The sequence below is a fragment of the Eumetopias jubatus genome, unplaced genomic scaffold, assembly GCF_037043125.1.
Source record: "Eumetopias jubatus isolate StellerSeaLion01/CBP00866 unplaced genomic scaffold, mEumJub1_p1.0 scaffold_7, whole genome shotgun sequence".
Taxonomy (NCBI): Eukaryota; Metazoa; Chordata; class Mammalia; order Carnivora; family Otariidae; genus Eumetopias; species Eumetopias jubatus.
The window spans coordinates 102,619,517-102,638,406 of NW_028274813.1; the positions used below are offsets into that span (position 1 = coordinate 102,619,517).

Below are 18,890 nucleotides of genomic sequence, written 5' to 3' on the forward strand. Positions count from 1 at the left end.
GGGAGAGAAAGCAGAGCTTTGCCTTTGCAGGATCTGCCACGCACCCTAACTCCCCAGGCTGGAGTACGGGGGGGGGGGCGGTGCAGAAACCTTTGAGAAATGCATTCATTCTGGGTTGGGTCAGTTGCATTTTCTAAGAGTAATAATAAGTTACCTAGCTTATTTCATTATTTACCTTTTTATAACATATTCATGGATAATTGCTATCTATTTCTGAAAAGCTACAAAGTAGCTCTTGGTATATATTTCTACCCATCTTCACTTAATAAAACACCCATTTCAGGGGAATAGGATAAAGGCAGATAAAGGCAGTATTAGGAGAAGAGGTAGGGGCGGATCTTAACATTGCCCGTTACCCTCACTAAGGTAGGACATCAAGGTCAATGATTTTTGGATGCCAAAGACAGTTGAGTGGAGTAATGTGCTTGCCACAACTTTTCTGAGAGGGAGTATGAAAAAAGAAAGGGCTTCTGAAGAGAGAAGAAAGGAAAATGTCTACTCCATTGTGTTGCCATCCATGCTATACCTAGACCAGAGGTATGGGGAACACCTTCATCCTCCACTTTTGAAGGCCTGGACATTTTTTAATAACAAAAAACAGTATTCGTGTAGTCTCATATAGACCTCCAAGAAATTAGGAAGAATTTAGAGTAAAAGGCAAAATGTCCCAATAATCGCCTACCTGTCCTTTCGAAGTAGCAGTTGCCAAAACCTCTTGTTCATCTTTCATTTCTTTTCTTTCTCTGTCTTTATATACACGCATGTATGTACACATGCTCCATTTTTCACTCATACTTTTTAGGATGATTGCATGTTTGTATATATGAGTTTTTCTCCTTTCGTGGCAGCTGCATGCTATTCCATAAACATGGTGATGGTTTGTTAGGTTGTCACCCCATTACAGTCATCACAGTGACCATTCTCCTAGAGATAGTCTCTGTTTTTGCACACGTACAAGTTCATTATCTCTTAAAAAGGAGTGGGAAGCTATGTGAATTTTAACTGCTCAGTATACGCTTCTCCTTTATAAAGGAAGAATTCTAAACTATTCCACTCAACACATGCCTTTTGAATTAAGAACACAGAACTCTCCTTATTTTCAGTCATTAAGATACCTAATTTAAAAAATAGAATGTATTTGCTTATTTCACATAGGGTAGATAGTAGAGAAACAGAGAAGAAAACAGGCAAGTGAGGGAAAAATTGATAAGACCTTCATGATTTCTAAAGACCTATGAGGCAAAGCTCTAGTATATTACCACTAAATACAAAAATACCTTCTCGGCTTTTAAATTTACAGATAGGTAAATTTTAATACATATAGTAACTCTGTTCACTGAAAAAAGAGAGACTACACCACTTCAAAGGTCCTTGAAACAGTCATTAACAAAATTGATCATTTATCATACCACAAAAAAAAAACCTCAGTAAATTCCCCAAAGTAGAAATGTTATAGTGAAAATTTTATAGACAGTATTGTCTGGATATAATTAACAAAACTAAAACTCGAGATTAAAAAAGACTATCACATGGAAAAAATTCGAACTTTCTTACCTCTTGAGTACACAGGAAATGAATACCAAATTGTAGGATATCCATAAAATAATAATCATAAAAACATCAAATATAACCTATGCGATTCAGCAAAAACCTTTTTCAGAATAAAATTCCTACCCTTAAATTCTTCTGTTAAATAAAAAATAATTAAAATTATCTAATGCATTCGGCTCAAAAATCTGGAAAGCAGAAAGAAGTAATTCATTAATAAAGATTAAAATGGAAGAACACTGGGGCACCTGGCTGGCTCGGTTGGTGGAGCATGTGACTCTTGATCTCAGGGTTGTGGGTTTGAGCCCCATGCTGGGCATAGAGCCTACTCAAAGTAAATAAATAAATAAAAATGAAAGAGAAAAGCATTATATTAAACAGGAAAAGGATAAATCTAAAAGCTGGTTATTTGAAAAGTAGGTTAACTCTTTGAAAAATGAATTCTACAACCTAGTGAAGGAAAAGGAGCACAAATACTACCCAAAATAAGAAAATTAACCACCAATGGAAAGAAATGATAACTAGAATTACAAGTGATTCTTTTTCTCACCTCTAGGCAAACATATTTGAAAATGTGGACAAAATGGATAATTTTCCAGAAAACTGTCAGAGAGCAAACACTATCCTCCAAAAAGGCACTGGGCCTAGATGGTTTCATGGAGAGGTTCTATACAAAATGTAGAAAACTGTTTAATAGACCCACAACTTAGAAAAAGAAAAGCTACCAATTTTTTTTTTTTGGAAGAAGAATTTTAACAGCAGAGAATCTAGGATGGCCAAAATTATTTTTCAAATTGGAGGACTTACACTGCCTGATTTCAAGACAGTGTGGTATTGGCATAAAGATAAGCATACAGATCGATGGAATATAAAAGAGAATATAGAAGTAGTTCCACATAAGTATGGGTTAATTGGTTTTCAACAAATTTCCCAAGGTAATCTAATAGGGAAAGGAAAATCTCTTCAACAAATGGCTGAAACAAGCAGACATCTATGTGGGAAAAAAAATGAACCTCTTAATTCACATCAGACACAAAAATTAACTCAAAATGTATCTCAAACCTGTTTGTATGTAAGTGCTAAAACTATAAAACTTCTAAAACCCACAAGAAAACATAGAAAATTTTTGTGACTGAGCTAGGCAAAGATTCCTTAGATATTTCCAAAGAGTACTAACAATCAATGAACATTCTTAATAAACTAGACTTCATCAAAATTTCAAACTCGACACTGCTAAGAAAGCAAAGGTAAGCCACCAACTGGGAAATAACTATTTGCAGAATATAATATTCAACAAAGGACTTGTATATAGAACACATAAAGGACTTTTACAACTCAATAATAAGACAAACAACCCAATTTAAAAAGTGGGCAAAAGATGGTGATGTATGGAAGTGTTGAATCACATATTGTACACCTGTAACTAATATAACACTGTACGTAAACTAGCTGAAATTGAAAGTAAAACTTAAAAAAAAAAGCGGACAAAAGATGTAAACAGACACTTCATTAGAGAAGATATATGAGTGGCACATAAGCGTAAGGGAACAGCTTTGCCATGGCACCCTGCCAACCCCCCCAGACAGAGGCTTGAACCACAGCCTGAATCTTGACATAATGCCTCATGATCCTCCCAGAATAGGAAATGATTGGAGGCTTGTGACGGGCTCAAGGCAGTCTCCCCTGAGAGGCTTTCATGAGACCACTTCTCTCCTCCTGGGATCTGATCTGGGTTTCTACCCCTCCAACCCACCCCCCGCCCCACCCCAGAATAGAGCTGCAGAATATAAAGCCTCTTAGCTGGAGTCTAGATTTGGCTCCTCAACAATGGGGTTTCCCACATCTCACGCTGTGGTCATCTAGCATCTTTTGTTTCAGTCATCCTTTTTGCTGTGTGGGGCAAAAACCATGGGGAGCTGGCATCTTTGGCTTACTCTTCTATTCACTGTCTCTATAAGTAGAGGTCTAAATTAAAAAGTGCCTCATTGCATCTTTATAAGCTGAATCATCCAGGCCTGGGCTTTGTCACCTGCCTGTGAGCTTGATATTAAGCACATGAAAAGATGCTCAACATCATTAGTTACCAGGGAAGTGCAAATTAAAACCATAGTGAGATACCACAACCCACCTATTAGAAAGTCTAGAATGAAAAAGACTGACCATACCCACTGCTGGAGAGCACGTGAAGCACCTGGAAAGCTCAGACGCTTCAGGTGGGAAGGTAAAATAGTACAACTATTTTGGGAAATATTTTGGTAATTCCTTAAACAGTTAAACATACATCAACCCTATGACCCTGCCATTCCACTGTCCAGTATTTACCAAAAAGAAAGAAAAGCATACGTCCAGTTTTTCTTTTTGCGCCATCTTGGAGGGTGCGGAGGCCTGCTGGGAACAGGACTCCTATAACGCCAAATCATGTCTGGAAGGCTGTGGTCCAAGGCCATTTTTGCTGGCTATAAGCGGGGTCTCCGGAACCTGAGGGAGCACACAGCTCTTCTTAAAATCGAAGGTGTTTATGCTCGAGATGAAACAGAATTCTATCTAGGCAAGAGATGTGCTTATGCGTACAAAGCAAAGAACAACACAGTGACTCCTGGTGGCAAACCAAACAAAACCAGAGTAATCTGGGGAAAAGTAACTCGTGCTCATGGAAACAATGGCATGGTTCGTGCCAAATTCCGAAGCAACCTTCCTGCTAAAGCCATTGGCCACAGAATCCGTGTGATGCTGTACCCCTCAAGGATTTAAGTTTAATGAAAAGTAAATAAAGGTGTAGATTTGTAAAAAAAAAAAAAAAGCGTACGTCCACACACGTCTTCTACATGAATTGCTATAGCAGTTTTATTTGTAATAGCTAAAAACTGGAAATAACCCAAATGTCTGTCAAAAAGTAAATGAATACACACAGTGTGGTATGTCCATATAAAGGAATACTAGTCAGCAATAAAAAGGAACAACTATCGATGGCGGAATGAAGTTGTTAAACCATACCAGATAGTACATATTATACAAGTCCACTTACATAAGATTCTAGAAACTGCAAACAAGTCTATAGCGACTGAAAGCAGATTCGGGATTGCCTGAGGATGGGAGGTGAGGGTCCTGATGCAATTTGGGGGTGTGATATGTTCAGTATCTTTATCATAGTGATGGCTTCATGAGTGTGTACATATGTCAATACTCATCAAATTTTACACTTAAAAATGTGCAATTTATTGTATATTAACTATAACTCAACAAAGACATATAAAAATGCAACCTGATCTAATTTCAGGTGTTTTTTTAGTGCACTCTGGCTGCCATGAGAAGGGACTGTGGGGGGTAGGAGTAGAAGCACAGAGTCCTTAGGGGCCTGGGGCAGTCATCTTCAAGAGAGATGCTGATGGCTCTGGTGACAGTGGAAATGGAGGGGAGTGGACAGATATGAGATGTATTTTAAGACCTAAACAATAATAATTGCTGGCAGTTTGACGTCTCTTCTTGAGGAAATTCTCCCTTGGGTCTCTGGTCCAGGTCATACAAATGTGTGATATAATTTCTCATGGTTCCCTATACTCATCAATGTTCACAGCTGTGTACTTATTTGTAATAATATTCCATTAGTGTTTCTCTTTACCACTAGTCCCTAAGTACCATCAGGGCAGAGTTTGTAGGACTCACCACTCTGTCCCAAGGGCCTTATCCAGTGCCTGGCATGCAGAAGGGTTATATGGTAGTTTTAAAACTTGTCTGCATAGTCTTTAATTTTTCTGCCATCAAGAAGTGTCCTGTATCTTCCAAAGCTAGGTCTTAAGAGGTAATAGAACTTCAACCCAGCTTTCTATTGCTTGTTCTGGTTTTGAGTCATTATGTTTGGGGGCAGTCTGTCATGCAGCAATAGATAATTAGAAGTTTAGTAAATGTTTTTTGAATGAACGACAAGCTCTGTTTTCTTCAGCTCTGTGTCTTTAGCCACAGATCTGTCTTCCCTTCCTCATCAGGTCCCAAAGATCCCGGAAGCTCTGATGCAGAAAGAAAAGTCTGAGCTCTTCAGACCTATCAAGAGGAGACATGGAAACTCTCTGCCTGCAGCCCCACAGAGAACACTGCAAGGCTATGGAAAGTCGGTCCTGACAGGGATCTCAAGAGAACAGCTTGCTTGTGAGTTCTCAACCTTGGATACCTTCAAGGGAATACACATGCACACACTGTGTGTGTGTGTGTGTGCATGCATATACATTTTCCTGGAAAGAGAGTCAGTCCCCAGACCCTAACTTCTTTCAAATTTTCTTTTTTTTTCTTTCAAATTTTCAAGAGTCCATCCCCAAAATGTTAGGACCCTCTTTTCCAGTCCAACTATCTCAACTCCTAGATTAAGAAACTGAGAATACTTCTTTTTCTGCTAGTAAGGTAGACTAAGTACCCTGAATAAGCTTCCTTCTGAAAACAAATTCTGAATAAAATTTTTAAATTTTCTTAAACACACTGATGAGCTAGGGAGAAGATAAGACATACTTGGGCCCAAAACCCAAGAATCCAGAGAGAGAAGCTAAGCCTTGAAACCAGCTTTTATCTTTAGGACTTTGTCAAGTCAGCAGATCAGTGATAGACCTCCCAGTCTTGAAAGTGAACTTGAACTTCAGTTTTCACAGCCTCATGGAGGTAAGGTGATAGGAAAGAAACTAGGACACTCAAGGTGGAGGGTCTAAAAAAGCCCTACTCCCCCCCCCCCCAATAAGGTTGGGCCTCAAGGACTATACCCTCAGTAAATGGATGAACTATACAGAACCACCATTACCTCCCAACAGCCTGCAAAGAAAAGTACCTGCCTTAAATTGTCTATTTTCAAGAGGGAATAAAATATCCCTTGAGAATTCATAGCAAGAAGTCATCCCTCATAAGGGTTTGAAGCCCCTTCACAACTTTCCCTTCATCTCCCTCCGTCTCCTTCCTACCCTGGCCAGGAGCCGGGCCTCAGGGCCGCGAGGCAGCCTCAGAAGAGCCCTTCTCCAGCGAGCGCCTGAGGAACACCAGCCACCTCTGCGGGGGAAGTCGCCCATGGGGACTTGGGCCCCCAGGCCTGTTCGCTGCCCTGCGGAACAACCTCGGGCCTCGGCTGGCGGCCTGGACGTCGGACGGACGAAGCTCCTCAGGCAGGCGCTCTGCCGCCCCCTGCAGAGAACCTGTTTTCTCCTCCTGTGTCCAAACGCACGCTAACTCTGGGATATGGCGCTGGGGGTGGCCCGGGGGGGTGGGGGGGCTCTGTGAGAAGACACACTGCTCTCCACTCGCTTTCCCCAACGGGCCTGGCTCTCCGCTGGTTTCTTCCTCTGGGCTGTGGAACCTTCTGGATGCTCGGTCCTCAGGATGAGGAAAACAGATGTCGCTCGCTCTCCCCTCCCCGCAAGCCCCCAGACACCCTCTGCTCCCCACAGGGCACTGGCTCCCTCCCCGTTTAATTTGCAGTGACTGCTGGTACCCCAGCATGCAGTGAGGGGGTGACCTCCGCCTCATACTCCCACACTCAGGTTCAGGGCCTGGGTCTGCGAGGGGAGGCTGGCCATCCGCCCCGAGGCTGGGTCCCCCCCGGGAGGACCTGGCCGGCCCAGCAGAGGGGTCACCAGGGCAGGTGTGCTGGGTTCGGGCTGGGCCGGGGCTGGTGGCTCAGACGCATCTGTCTGTGGGCAGGGCAGGCTTGGAAAGGCCCAGAGCAAACCTGCAGGACCCCTCACCTGCCTTTCCAAAAGTGCTTTCCCTCCACCCTGTCTGGATTTCAGGCACCCATGGGATTGTATTTTTGGGAAAACCAGCGGTGTGGTGCCCTGGCTCGTCAAAGCAGCAATTGTCTCTGGAACGAGTCCCCACAGACAGTGCGTTCCCATCAGAGCAAGGGAGGGAATCGCTGAGAGCTTTTAAAAAAAGCCCAAGTCCAGGCTGTACCCCATACCCGTGAAATCAGTGTCTCTCAAGGTGGGCCCAGATGGGGTGTGTTTTAAAGCTCCCCGGATGACCCGAAGGTGCAGCCCTCGAGCCTCACAAGGACCCTGAAAGCCAGGCAGCATCGCTATCCCCACCGTGCAGACGGGGTCCTTAGGGCTCAGAGGGGTGAAGCTGAGTGGAAGGGGCCTGGAGTCCCCGATGGAACCCAGCAGGTGTCCCCCCAGCTTGCGGTGGATCCAGGCTTCCCGTGGGACCGTGAGGCCTCTGGCTGGCCAGGGAGCTTGGCTCTCTTGGCTGGGAAGACATTTCTGCCACTGCTTCTGAGACAGCTGCTCTGCTTCTTTCTCAAAGCACTGGGCGGGGGCCCCTCCAAGCCCAGAACACAGTGGGTCACCTCCACTCACCAGCCCTGGGTTCCTCTCACTGGAAAGGCGTGCCCTTTGGTGAGGGGGAGGATGCATTTTTGAGGTGAAATGTTGTATAAGAGCCAGGAATGGAAAATATTAAAAGCCCACTGGCGCCAGCAAGGTTCACTCCAGGCCCAGAAAGTCCAGAAAAGAGGAAGTTTCCCTGTGGTGAGGGCCCTAAGACTGGCTTAGGATCCACTGAGCACCCACACCCTGTATCCCAGGCTGTCTCCATTTTCAGGGTTAGAGCAAGCTTCTCCTGGGCCAGAGGAAGGTCCCGGGGTGGTGACCCCAAGGTAGGGTTGCCAGATGTTCTGATATATATAGGATATATCCCTATATTTAATGATTTCATCCCAGACCCTATGTTGACCTTGTCAGAATGCCCTAAATGTCTTGTATTCAGTTTTTTTTTTTCCAATAATAAGATTTCAGCAATTCAAGCTTTTTTCCCCCTGCCAGTTTTTGGTGCATACAACACTTAAAGAGGAACACTAGCTGAAATCATATACCTCCTCCTACCATTTGGCTAAAGGAAGACCAAAAGAGGGGAACAGCAAGTAAGGCACTTATTTTTCATATTCACCAAAGGGGAAAACTATGCTTATTTTAAAATTTTGAGTATAGTTGACACACAATGTTATTACATTAGCTTCGGGCGTACGACATAGTAATTCGACTTCTCTCTACATTGTGCTGTGCTCCCCACCAGCGTAGCTACCACAGGTCACCATACAACACCCTTACAATATCATTGTATTTCCTATACGGTGCCTTTTATTCTGGCAACTTATTCATTGGGAAAACTATCAGCCAAAGTCCCAACTCTAGAAAGCAACCACCACTAATTAGAAATAATTTCGGATCAATACACAAGGAAAGTCTGAGACACTTTTCAGTCAAGAAGGGCTTGTGGAGACATGACCACTAAATACAATGCGTCTTAGATGCGACCTTTGAACAGAAAATAGACATTAGTTAAAAATTAAGGTAAATTTGAATAAAGTATGGGTTTTAGTTAATAAGAGTTTGTCAATCTTGGTTCATTAACTGTGACAAATATACCATACTAGGGTAAGATGTAAAGAGAATAGATATATGGGGAGTCTCTGCTAGCTTCATAATTTTTCTGTAAATCTAAAACTATTCTAAAATTAAAACTTTTCCCTAAAAAAAAACCCCCCTGGGTACTGAGACACCAATGGCCTTCCCTGAGCAGAAATGTTGCATATGCATTGCTAGTGGTAGAGTGCATTCTGGGTGGCGCCGTAAGAGAAAGAGAGGATACGGAAGCCTGTGCGTGGATTCTGCCAGCCTCCATTGGTGCTTTTCCCCATATGATCTGGCTGTGTATATCCTCTGTATGTCCCTATAAGCCTTAGTAATGAATACAACTATACGTGGAGTCCCATGAGTTCTGCGTGCAAGTTTCTGAGCCTGGGAGTGGTCTTGCACACCCCTGACACACCTGTCATTCAGTGTTCTTCAGTTCTCCAGGAATCAAAACCCCATTGGCTCTCTTAACAAATGTAGTTGAGAGAATGCCAGTCTGTTTAAAGCACTGAAATAATAGTTAAGTGCTAAAGAAAAGGCTCCAAAAATCCACTGAGCCTACTTTTTTCTTGCTCATAATTTTTAATATCTCTTCAGCAATAAGACTATGCATGTTGAGAGAAGAGCAAACAGCTTTATTATAGAACTCCATTGTTAAACGCATTCATTGTTGAATGCATTAAAATATTGGCAAAATAGTAATCCATTTAAATGTCAATGCTGCTCTTAAAAGGAACCAAAGTATATGTGAATAGGTAAAGAAATTCCTACTTGAAGTGGATAATTGTTGTGCTACTTGCCATGACTCTTTTTAAAAATTATTTCATCCCTTGAAGAATTTTATTCTAAATACTTTTCCAGCATGGGAGCAAGTAAAATTTTCATGTGTGGTGTTGAAGAAGAATGGAATAAAATTTGATGACAGTGCTCTTTTTTTGTCAGTGAACATTTTTAAAAGTCACTGATCAAAAGATCTGATGCAATCCTGAAGAATGGAAAAGAAATGTATGACAGAAAGGATAGAATTATGTGTCTCATCAAAATAAATTCGGAGGGCAGTTCTTAGATGTACTAACTCTACACGCTAGTATGTGCTCAGTAAACTGGCTCATACCACAAATACAGAGTGTGTTTGCTCATTAATGTTCAGTAATGTTCAGTAGACAAAAGAATGACAGGCATTAACTGTGACCACAGTAGAAGCTATTTTACAATGCAGTAGACTTAGACTGGGCCTGTAAGGAATTTTTTTTTTAAGATCTTATTTATTTATTTGAGAGAGTGAGCACAAATTGGGGGGAAAGGCAGAGGGAGAGGGAGGAGCAGGCTCCCCACTGAGCTGGAGCAGGGAGCCCGAGGCCGGCGGGACGCGATCCCAGGACCCTGGGATCATGACCTGAGCTGAAGGCAGACACTTAACCAACTGAGCCACCCAGGTGCCCCTATAAGGAATTTTATAAGCAAATTCTACAAAACAAAGAACCATCAGAGAACAGGCAAATCATGAAGGAAATATAATTAAAGAGGCACGTAATTTAGATACTTCGGATATTTCAGATAGATAAAAAATAATTTTTTAGTTTCAATACACTCCATGCAATATTTCTCTTTTATCTCCATGTACACTGCATAGGCAATTAGAAATAATTTGCTTGTAACCAGGCATCTTGCATTTTTGTTAAATCTGGCAATCTTTGACACATGGGTCCTTGTCTAGAGACACAGCCAGTTAATGACTGAGCCAGGATTCGAACCTTGAAAATCTCACTTCAGAGTCTGTCTGAAACTACAAGACTATACTGATGAAAAATAAAGTTCAACCTAGAATTATAGTGCTAACTAAACTATCATTAAAGTTTGAGGATAAAAGAAAGACAAGTTTAGACATGCAACGAATCCTTTGGCTGTAATTTACAGAGACACTGATTCAGGCTAGAGTAATCAAAAATAACTTTTCAAAACGATTATCCGGCACAAAGGAAGTGTACAAGTAAGGTTGGCTCCAGAATTCATGAATTCCCTGGCTCAACAATGACCTCAAGGATAAGGGTTCTTATCATCCCCTCACTCATATCTTTGTTACTGATTTTTATCTTCTAGCTTGTAGCAAGATAAACACAGTTGCTCCAGCACATCAGTATCCACTGTGATGAAGTTGGTACTCTGTCTCTTCTTGTGATTCTCCATTAGAAACTAGAAAACTTTCACCAGTATCCCTCCTGAAGACTTCTTACAGCTCATTTACCCGGGTTGGGTCCCATGTTCATTTTTGAACTGGTCACTGACACATGGGTGGAATTAGCGTTATTGGCTTGGACTAATTATCTGGAGTAGAATGGATGTTGTCTAGTCAACCACAATATCCACAAAGTCTAAACAATTTTATTTCTCACACTCCTACTTTTTCTCAGGAAGCTTCTCATGTGGAGTTCCACCAGATGTGGGTGTGAGCCAAGGAAGTGCTCAGGACCCCAGCAGGAAGCGGACTGCACACTCACCCTGGGCGATTTGAGTAGAATTTAATAAAGGAATTATTTGCAAGTGTGATTGCAAAGTTTAAAGAAATGTGCAAGGTACAGTGCAGTAGCCCTGGAAAGTTACTACTCTTGGGTCTGAAAGAACAAGACAAAGGAACAGGTCTTGGAATCCTGAGAGTGTATCTTTATGGAGAGGGCCACCCAACAGGCGCTGTGACCTTGGTAGAGGGACGGAGGCAGCCAGTCCCCAGCAACCCATTCAGGAAGTACCTGGGGCAATCAACACCTTATTTCACTCTCCTCCTGCCTACAGTCTCTTCCCTGTGCTTCCCACTGACTGAAACCGGCTAGAATCTGGGGCTCGAGAAGGCATGTAACCATCATTCTTCCTTCTGTTTTGATGAATGTGACTACCTTACTTACCTCATGTCAGTGGAATCACACAGTATTTTTCTTTCTGTGACGGTTTCTTTCACTTAACACAATGCCCTCAAGATTTATCCATGTTATAGCATGTGACAAGATTTCTTCCTTTAAATAGCTAAACAACATTTCAGTGTGTGTGTGTGTGTGTGTGTGTGTGTGTGTGTGTGTGTGTGACATTGTATTTATCTATTCATCCATGATGGACATTTGGATCGCTTCCAGCCATGGTGAATGATGCTGCTATGAACATGAGTGTACAAATATCTCCTTAAGATTCCACTTTCAATTCTTTTGGATATAAACCCAGAATTGGGATTGCTAGATCATAGTAGTTCTATTTATTTTTATTTATTGATGAATTGCAATAGTTCATTAATTTTTTTTATTGCTGAGTAGTATTCCATTGTCTAGGTATACCAAATTGTGTTTATCCATTCATCAGTCGATGGGCGTTTGGACACAAGTGACACAAGCACTGATCCTCCTGTCCCTCTCCAATTATTTGAGAACTTGCAGACAATGTAAAAGGATAATGGGACCTGAGCATAGATAATCATCTGGGAGAGGATTTTAAAGAGATCTCTTCTACAACAGGATGCAGGGTTCTAGTTTAGAATCTATAGGCTGAAAGTTCCATATTCAGCACCCATTTTCTGTCCTGTTGGACCTTTGGCTCAACTTGTTATTTTTTATGTATTTGTCTATCTCCCCTCTCCCAGCCTCGATGTCAAGGGAAATTCATCTTCGAATACCCTGTAGTACTTAGCATATGTGCTTTACAAAGAGTAAGTGCTAAATATTTCAAATAAATGAATGAATGCAATCCTGAAAGTGAGAGAGGACTTGAAAGAAAGAACAGAGTGGGCAGCACAGAAAAAAAAAAAACAACTGACATGAAAAGATAGATTTTTCTGGAGATATCTGAAGTTATCATTCACGAACACAAGACCTAAGAATTAGCAACCACAAGGATACTGAGAGCCCTCGAAAATCATTCACCCAGTCCATAGAGGCTCTTTCAACTCGAGTCAGAAATACCCCTTTCTTAGCCTTGAAGACAATTCTTTTTCCCATGCATTAGAAATGCGTACACCTGCAAAAATCAATTCTTCAAAAATGGTGCAATCAGGATCGGAGCACCATTGAATTGCTCCTGCTGCTGCTAATTAAAATGAATTCATCAGCCTGGAGGGTTAAGCCGGAGGAGGTTAGGAGGAAAAAGAGCTCAGTGCCAACAGCTCTGGCTTCCTGCTTCAACAACATCTCTTTGTTCTCAAATTTCTGAAGGGAAATGAAAATATGCTTAGTTGGAAACCGTTACTGTCTCAAGAAAAGTCTCTTCCCAGATTGCAGGTGCTTCCCTGTTCACGGACCTAGAAGAGTCCCGTTCATGAACTCCATGGAAATGTGTCCTCAAAACAGAAACATGGGCAGACAACCAGAGAACCCCAGTTCTTGCCACATTCTTCTGCAAACTATCCGAGTCCGATGACAATATTTCTGACGTAACCTGTGTACACAGCTAACACCCCGGTTTTCTGGGTCCCGGCCACCTTCTGCAGCACAGACTCAAACCCTTCCTTGTCCAGGACCCTTGTGTGCAGAGGCTGGAAAGCGCTCGCAGCCCGCTTTTGTAAGACCCGCAGAGCCACCTTGTGGTTGATATAGAAAATTACGTTTGCGGCTGCAGTCTTGCAGAAACCGCGTTCAGGGAGGATGACCCCAGCAGGAAGAGACAGAAAAACAAAGAAAGCAGGCGGCATTCTCTGGGAACATTGGAAGAAGAGATATTTATTTTGTTAAGAAAAATGTAGGGTTCCTTTGTAGGTGTAGGAAATTCTGAGTTCAAGTTAAAGCAACGTTCTTCTCACATCCTCTAATATGTTCTGAATGATTGTGAATTTCTCCGAGTACTGTATTAGGCAGTGTTTTAGAAATGGATTTGGTCAGGGATCCCTTTTGACAGGAAGCATCTTAAGGATTGGCATTTTGTGATCTAGATTTGACAAACAGTTGAGAGCCGCATGGTGACATAGTGACTGAGAAACCACACCTATTGATATTGGAAATACTCCTCCAATCTTAGAGGAATCTAATGATTGGAGAACACCAGTGACCTTTAATGATGATACTGACCCAAAGGATTAGGGTGTGGAATCTTTCAGTTGGACAGTTCCTTCAAGTACATTTGGAATAACTCAAAGCAGGGTGTGCCCCTCTCAAATTCCTAAAAGATGATCACAGCCAGTGTTGGATGATGTCATGGACCTCACCATCTTTGCAGCTCACCCGTTCCCTCTCTGTTCAAGTCTATAAGAAAGTACCTTCTTGCACTGGGCTAACGTGAGCCTCTACACCTGACATGAATTGGTCTTAGTTCCGCTGTTTGAAGCTCTGCAGAGTGACTGATGTTTTTCCTCCATGTCTTTCACAAATCTGATGAGTTGTCATTTCATCTCAAAATCTTCTCCAGGACCTTCCACTATCTGCTACCTTGGTGTGGTTTTCAGACCCCTCAGGCTCATGGTCACCCTCCTAAAAACCCTGTGTATCAATGTCCTGTTTAAAAAGTGTGTAACTTAGATTTGCATATTGCATTCAAGGGTCATCTGACCAGGGCAATGGGCATTGGGACTATCTGGATATTGTACAAATATAACAAGGTCTAAAAATGTATCAGGGTTTTGAGCTTTTTGAGCAGGAATACCCTGTCAATGAAAGCTCTCAGGTCCGTTTACTTTGCTGTTAAGCCAGGAATTCCATATTCTATACATTTGTACATGTGTTGTTTTTTCTTTTGTAAGTATCACACTTCATTCAGTCCTAATAAACTTAAATTAGTTGGTGCAAGCCCATTATTTTAGTTTGTTGGATATTCTTTCCTTCTACTCACCTGTTTGTTCATCCTTCCATTCATCTGATAAAGATTTATTGAACAACTTTTATGTGTTGATCATTTGTTAGGTTCTGGGGATTCAAATACATTGTCCATGTTCCAAAGGAGCTTGCCATCAATGAGAGGATAGTGATAACTATTTTCATAAAGTCACAGGGTCCTATGGTTGTGACTAGAAACCTTCCTCTAAAATTAGATTAACCTACACTCCAACATCTTTTGGTTGCAATGGTTCTATAGATAAAACTCTCTCTGGGGCGCCTGGGTGGCCCAGTCGGTTAAGCGGCTGCCTTAGGCTCAGGTCATGATCTTGGGGTACTGGGACCAAGCCCTGTGTCATAGGGCTCCCTGCCCAGCAGGGAGTCTGCTTCTCTCTCTGCTCCCCCCTTCCCCAGCCCCTCGTGCTCTCTCTCTCTCTTAAATAAATAAATGAATAAAATCTTTTTTTTTTAAATAAATAATGAGCTTTTATTATCCTCGACAACAGAGAAAAGTCAAATCTGAAGTCTCTGGGAACTAAGTAGCGCCCTGGGGAGGGGAAGGCTGCAGCAGCACCTGGAGCTTCCTCAGAGACTCATTCCCTCGGTCGGGCCACCCTGGCAGAGGCAGCTCGAAGGAATCACAAACTGCAGGGATCAGCAGGAGGACAACACTGAACAAAGCTGTCCTGCCTGAAATCAGCCGCTGTCCAGAGCTAGTGCCTGGGAAAGTACAACTCACCCTCCTGGGGTCACATCTTTGCTGGAAGGCAGGTGAGAATTCACACACGTGACACCAAATACCCTGCTCTCTAGGCGGCTCTCTCCTAGTCCTCCCCGATTCCACATCCTCTGGTCTTTGGCCACAGTGTTAAATGAATAAAATCTTTTAAAAAAAAAAAACCTCTCTCTGAAGTTATCAGGAGAAATTTATCAGCTCTCTTGTTAAAAACAAGGCCCTACATTATTAAACCAAGAAAATGTCTTTCCATGTTCAAAAATAAAATTAAATTCAGACACAAATCGATTTAACTATATATCAAATTGCCAGCATAGCACTAGAGAAAAAAATCAAGTAATTTTCAAAAACAACATAATCTGAGCTGAAAACATCTTGAGGGCAAAAAGAATTGCAAAAATAAATCTTGAATTTACTTAATAGGTTTGTCATTAGTAAAACAACCAGTGTGAAAATTTTGAAACTGTTTTGTGTATATTATAGGGTAGAAAAATAAAATATACTGATATTTTGGGGACCCAAGATTCTCACTGTGGGAGAATAAGAATCGTGAGAATGTGAAAAAGAGCTCTATGGTATTGGATTTGAATTGGAGGTATCAATATACACTCATTATTAATATTTTTAAAGATTTTATTTATTTGAGAGAGAGAGTGCAAGTGAGGAGGGACAGAGGGAGGAGAGGGAGAGAGAAAATCCCAAGCAGACTCTGTGCTAAGCTTGGAGCCCGACGTGGGGCTCCATCTTAGGACCCCAAGATCACCACCTAAGCCAAAATCAGAGTCCGACACTCAACTGACTGAACCACACAGGTGTCCCTATTTTTTAAAGTACAGTATATATTCCAGGTCTGCCCACTGAACAGGCTTAGAAACAGTGATATTTCCATAACTAGGATGTCCAGAATTTTTTTTAAATAGCATTCCTCACTAAAAGAAACGAGGGCTCCTTAGAGAAATAGCTAGTTCCAGGAAAGTAGAAGATGAGTCTGGAAAGCTTATTGTTCTTTTTTTTTTTTTTAAAGATTTTACTTATTTATTTGAGAGAGAGAACGAGAGATAGAGAGCACGAGAGGGAAGAGGGTCAGAGGGAGAAGCTGACTCCCTGCTCAGCAGGGAGCCCGATACGGGACTCGATCCCGGGACTCCAGGATCATGGCCTGAGCTGAAGGCAGTTGCTTAACCAACTGAGCCACCCAGGCGCCCAAGCTTATTCTTGAAAGGAAGGGCATGCTCAAAGACCAATGGGGACATGTCAAAAGGACACAGGAGCCAGCTTGAAGAGGACCCCATGGTCAAATCCACGATAATTTGGGCATCAAAATTGTGTCAGTAATGGCTTATAATGGACCCTGTAACAAAGAATCTATGCGTGTAGATACCCCTACAAAGGGGTAGGAGGAAAGGGGGAGAAACTCTTTCTTCCAAAGATTATCAGCTAATGTAGAAAAATAATAAAATTTTTCTTAAGTCACTATTTCATAATCACCATCGTGAAAATTAATTCAGGAAAGTTTCATCAATAGATACCAAAATGATCAAAGGAAAGAAACTACATTCAAGGGCTCAAAGTATCACCTAAAAATTGCATATTAATGACAGAAACACAAGAATATTTACAACGGACAGATGTGATGGGCACTGCCTTACCATATAATTACACTTAGCGTCACCCTATCATGAGATTCTACTACACGTCTACTAGAATAGCCAAAATTAAAGACTGACATCCTGTTGCCCAGGATGTGTTGCCATAGAATTCTTAGACATTGCTGGCACACGTGCAAACTGGTACAGTCACTTTGGAAAACAGTTTGAGAGATGTATATAAAGTTAGGCATATACTTAACCATATAATCCAGCGGTCCCATTCCTGGGTATTTACTGGAGAGAATTATAAACAAGTCCACATGAATGTTTGCAGCAGCTTTATTCATGATAGCTAAAAGCTAGAAAGAACCCATTGTCCAACAACTGGTTAAGGAATAACAACTTTTGTTATATCCGTACAATGAAATGCTAATCAACAATAAAAAGAAATGAACTACTGATACATGCAACCACAGGGATAAATCCCAAAAGCATTATGCTAAATGAATGAGGCCAAACACAAAAGGCTATATATATAGTGTCTGATGCTATTTATTTTACATTCATGAAAAGGCAAAACTGTAAGGACAGAGATCAGATCTGCGGCTGCCAGCACTGGAGATGGGGAAGAGATGGAGGACAAAAAGGCATAAGGCAACCTTGAAGAATGATGGAAATATTCTATCTATCTAGATTGAAATGGTGGTTATGTGACTTTAGATGTTGATCCAGAACTCATGGAACTATATACACTAAAAAATCTACATTGCGTGTAAATTTACCTTAATAAGCCTAATCAAAGACTTAGCATCGCCAGTAGTGGCAGAAAAAGACATCATGTGCTTCCTGATGTCAAGTATGGGAAGTATCAACTCTGCGATATTCTTGCTAAAAATACCCTCTTCAGACCATTCCCTACCACGCCATTCCTCTTACTAGCATAGGGCAACATTCTGACAAATCCAATCAATGGGGCATTGTCTAAGCTCCTTAAAATGTTGGTATCTTGGAAGACCAAAAACAGGGTTGGAGAATGAAGCTGTCTGAATCAGAAGAGACCAAGGAAAGAGGACAAATTCAATGAGGACTTTAACTAAGTACTCAGGTTTTCAAAAGAAAAACTAAGTACAGATGTCATTTTGGGGTTTAATTTGAGAAATGTGAATATGACTATATATTAGATGATTCTATTGATTCTATTATTGATTATATTAAAATTTTAGATGTCATAATGGTATTGTGGTTCTTTAGGAGAATATATTTGTTCTTGGGAGACACATGCTAAATATATAGAAGTGAAGAGTTATGAGGTCTGTGATTTAATTTCTAATGGTTCAACTCAACAAATGTAGGGGGAGGGGGAGGAGATATGACAAAACATTAACAACTGGTGAATTTAGGAGAAGGGCGTATGTGCTTTATGTGCTTTCATTATGCTATGTTTTCAAATTTACATAGATTTGAAATTTTTCAAGATAAAAGGATGAGGAGGGAAGACAGTTAATTCTTCAAAAGGTTTAGACATTTAATTGGCTTGAACTTCCACATTTTCTGTGGAAAATCCAGATATTCATATAGAACAACTTATTACAGACAAATGGTTTTCCATACCTGTTCACCCATTACTTCCTTTAAAAAGAATTAGCTCAGCCGAGGTTTACCCATTTCTGTCCTTTTCAAGCAGCCTAGGAGAATTTGGAATGCTGACGCAATCATTTTCTTGACCTCCACTACATTCTTTAGGCCTGACTAACCTTTCCTAACTATATAAAGCAAAAATACATATAGCAAAAATTGGCTGCCCAAGAGAAAATGACAAACTTGCCATTGTAGTAGGAGATATTAACATCCTTCT

At 41.4% G+C, this 18,890-nt stretch overlaps 1 pseudogene; it reads left to right on the forward strand.

Moving 5' to 3' along the window:
* The first annotated feature begins 3,966 nt into the window (after positions 1-3,966).
* Positions 3,967-4,299, forward strand: LOC114206562 (large ribosomal subunit protein eL33 pseudogene; annotated as a pseudogene).
* The last annotated feature ends 14,591 nt before the right edge of the window (positions 4,300-18,890 follow it).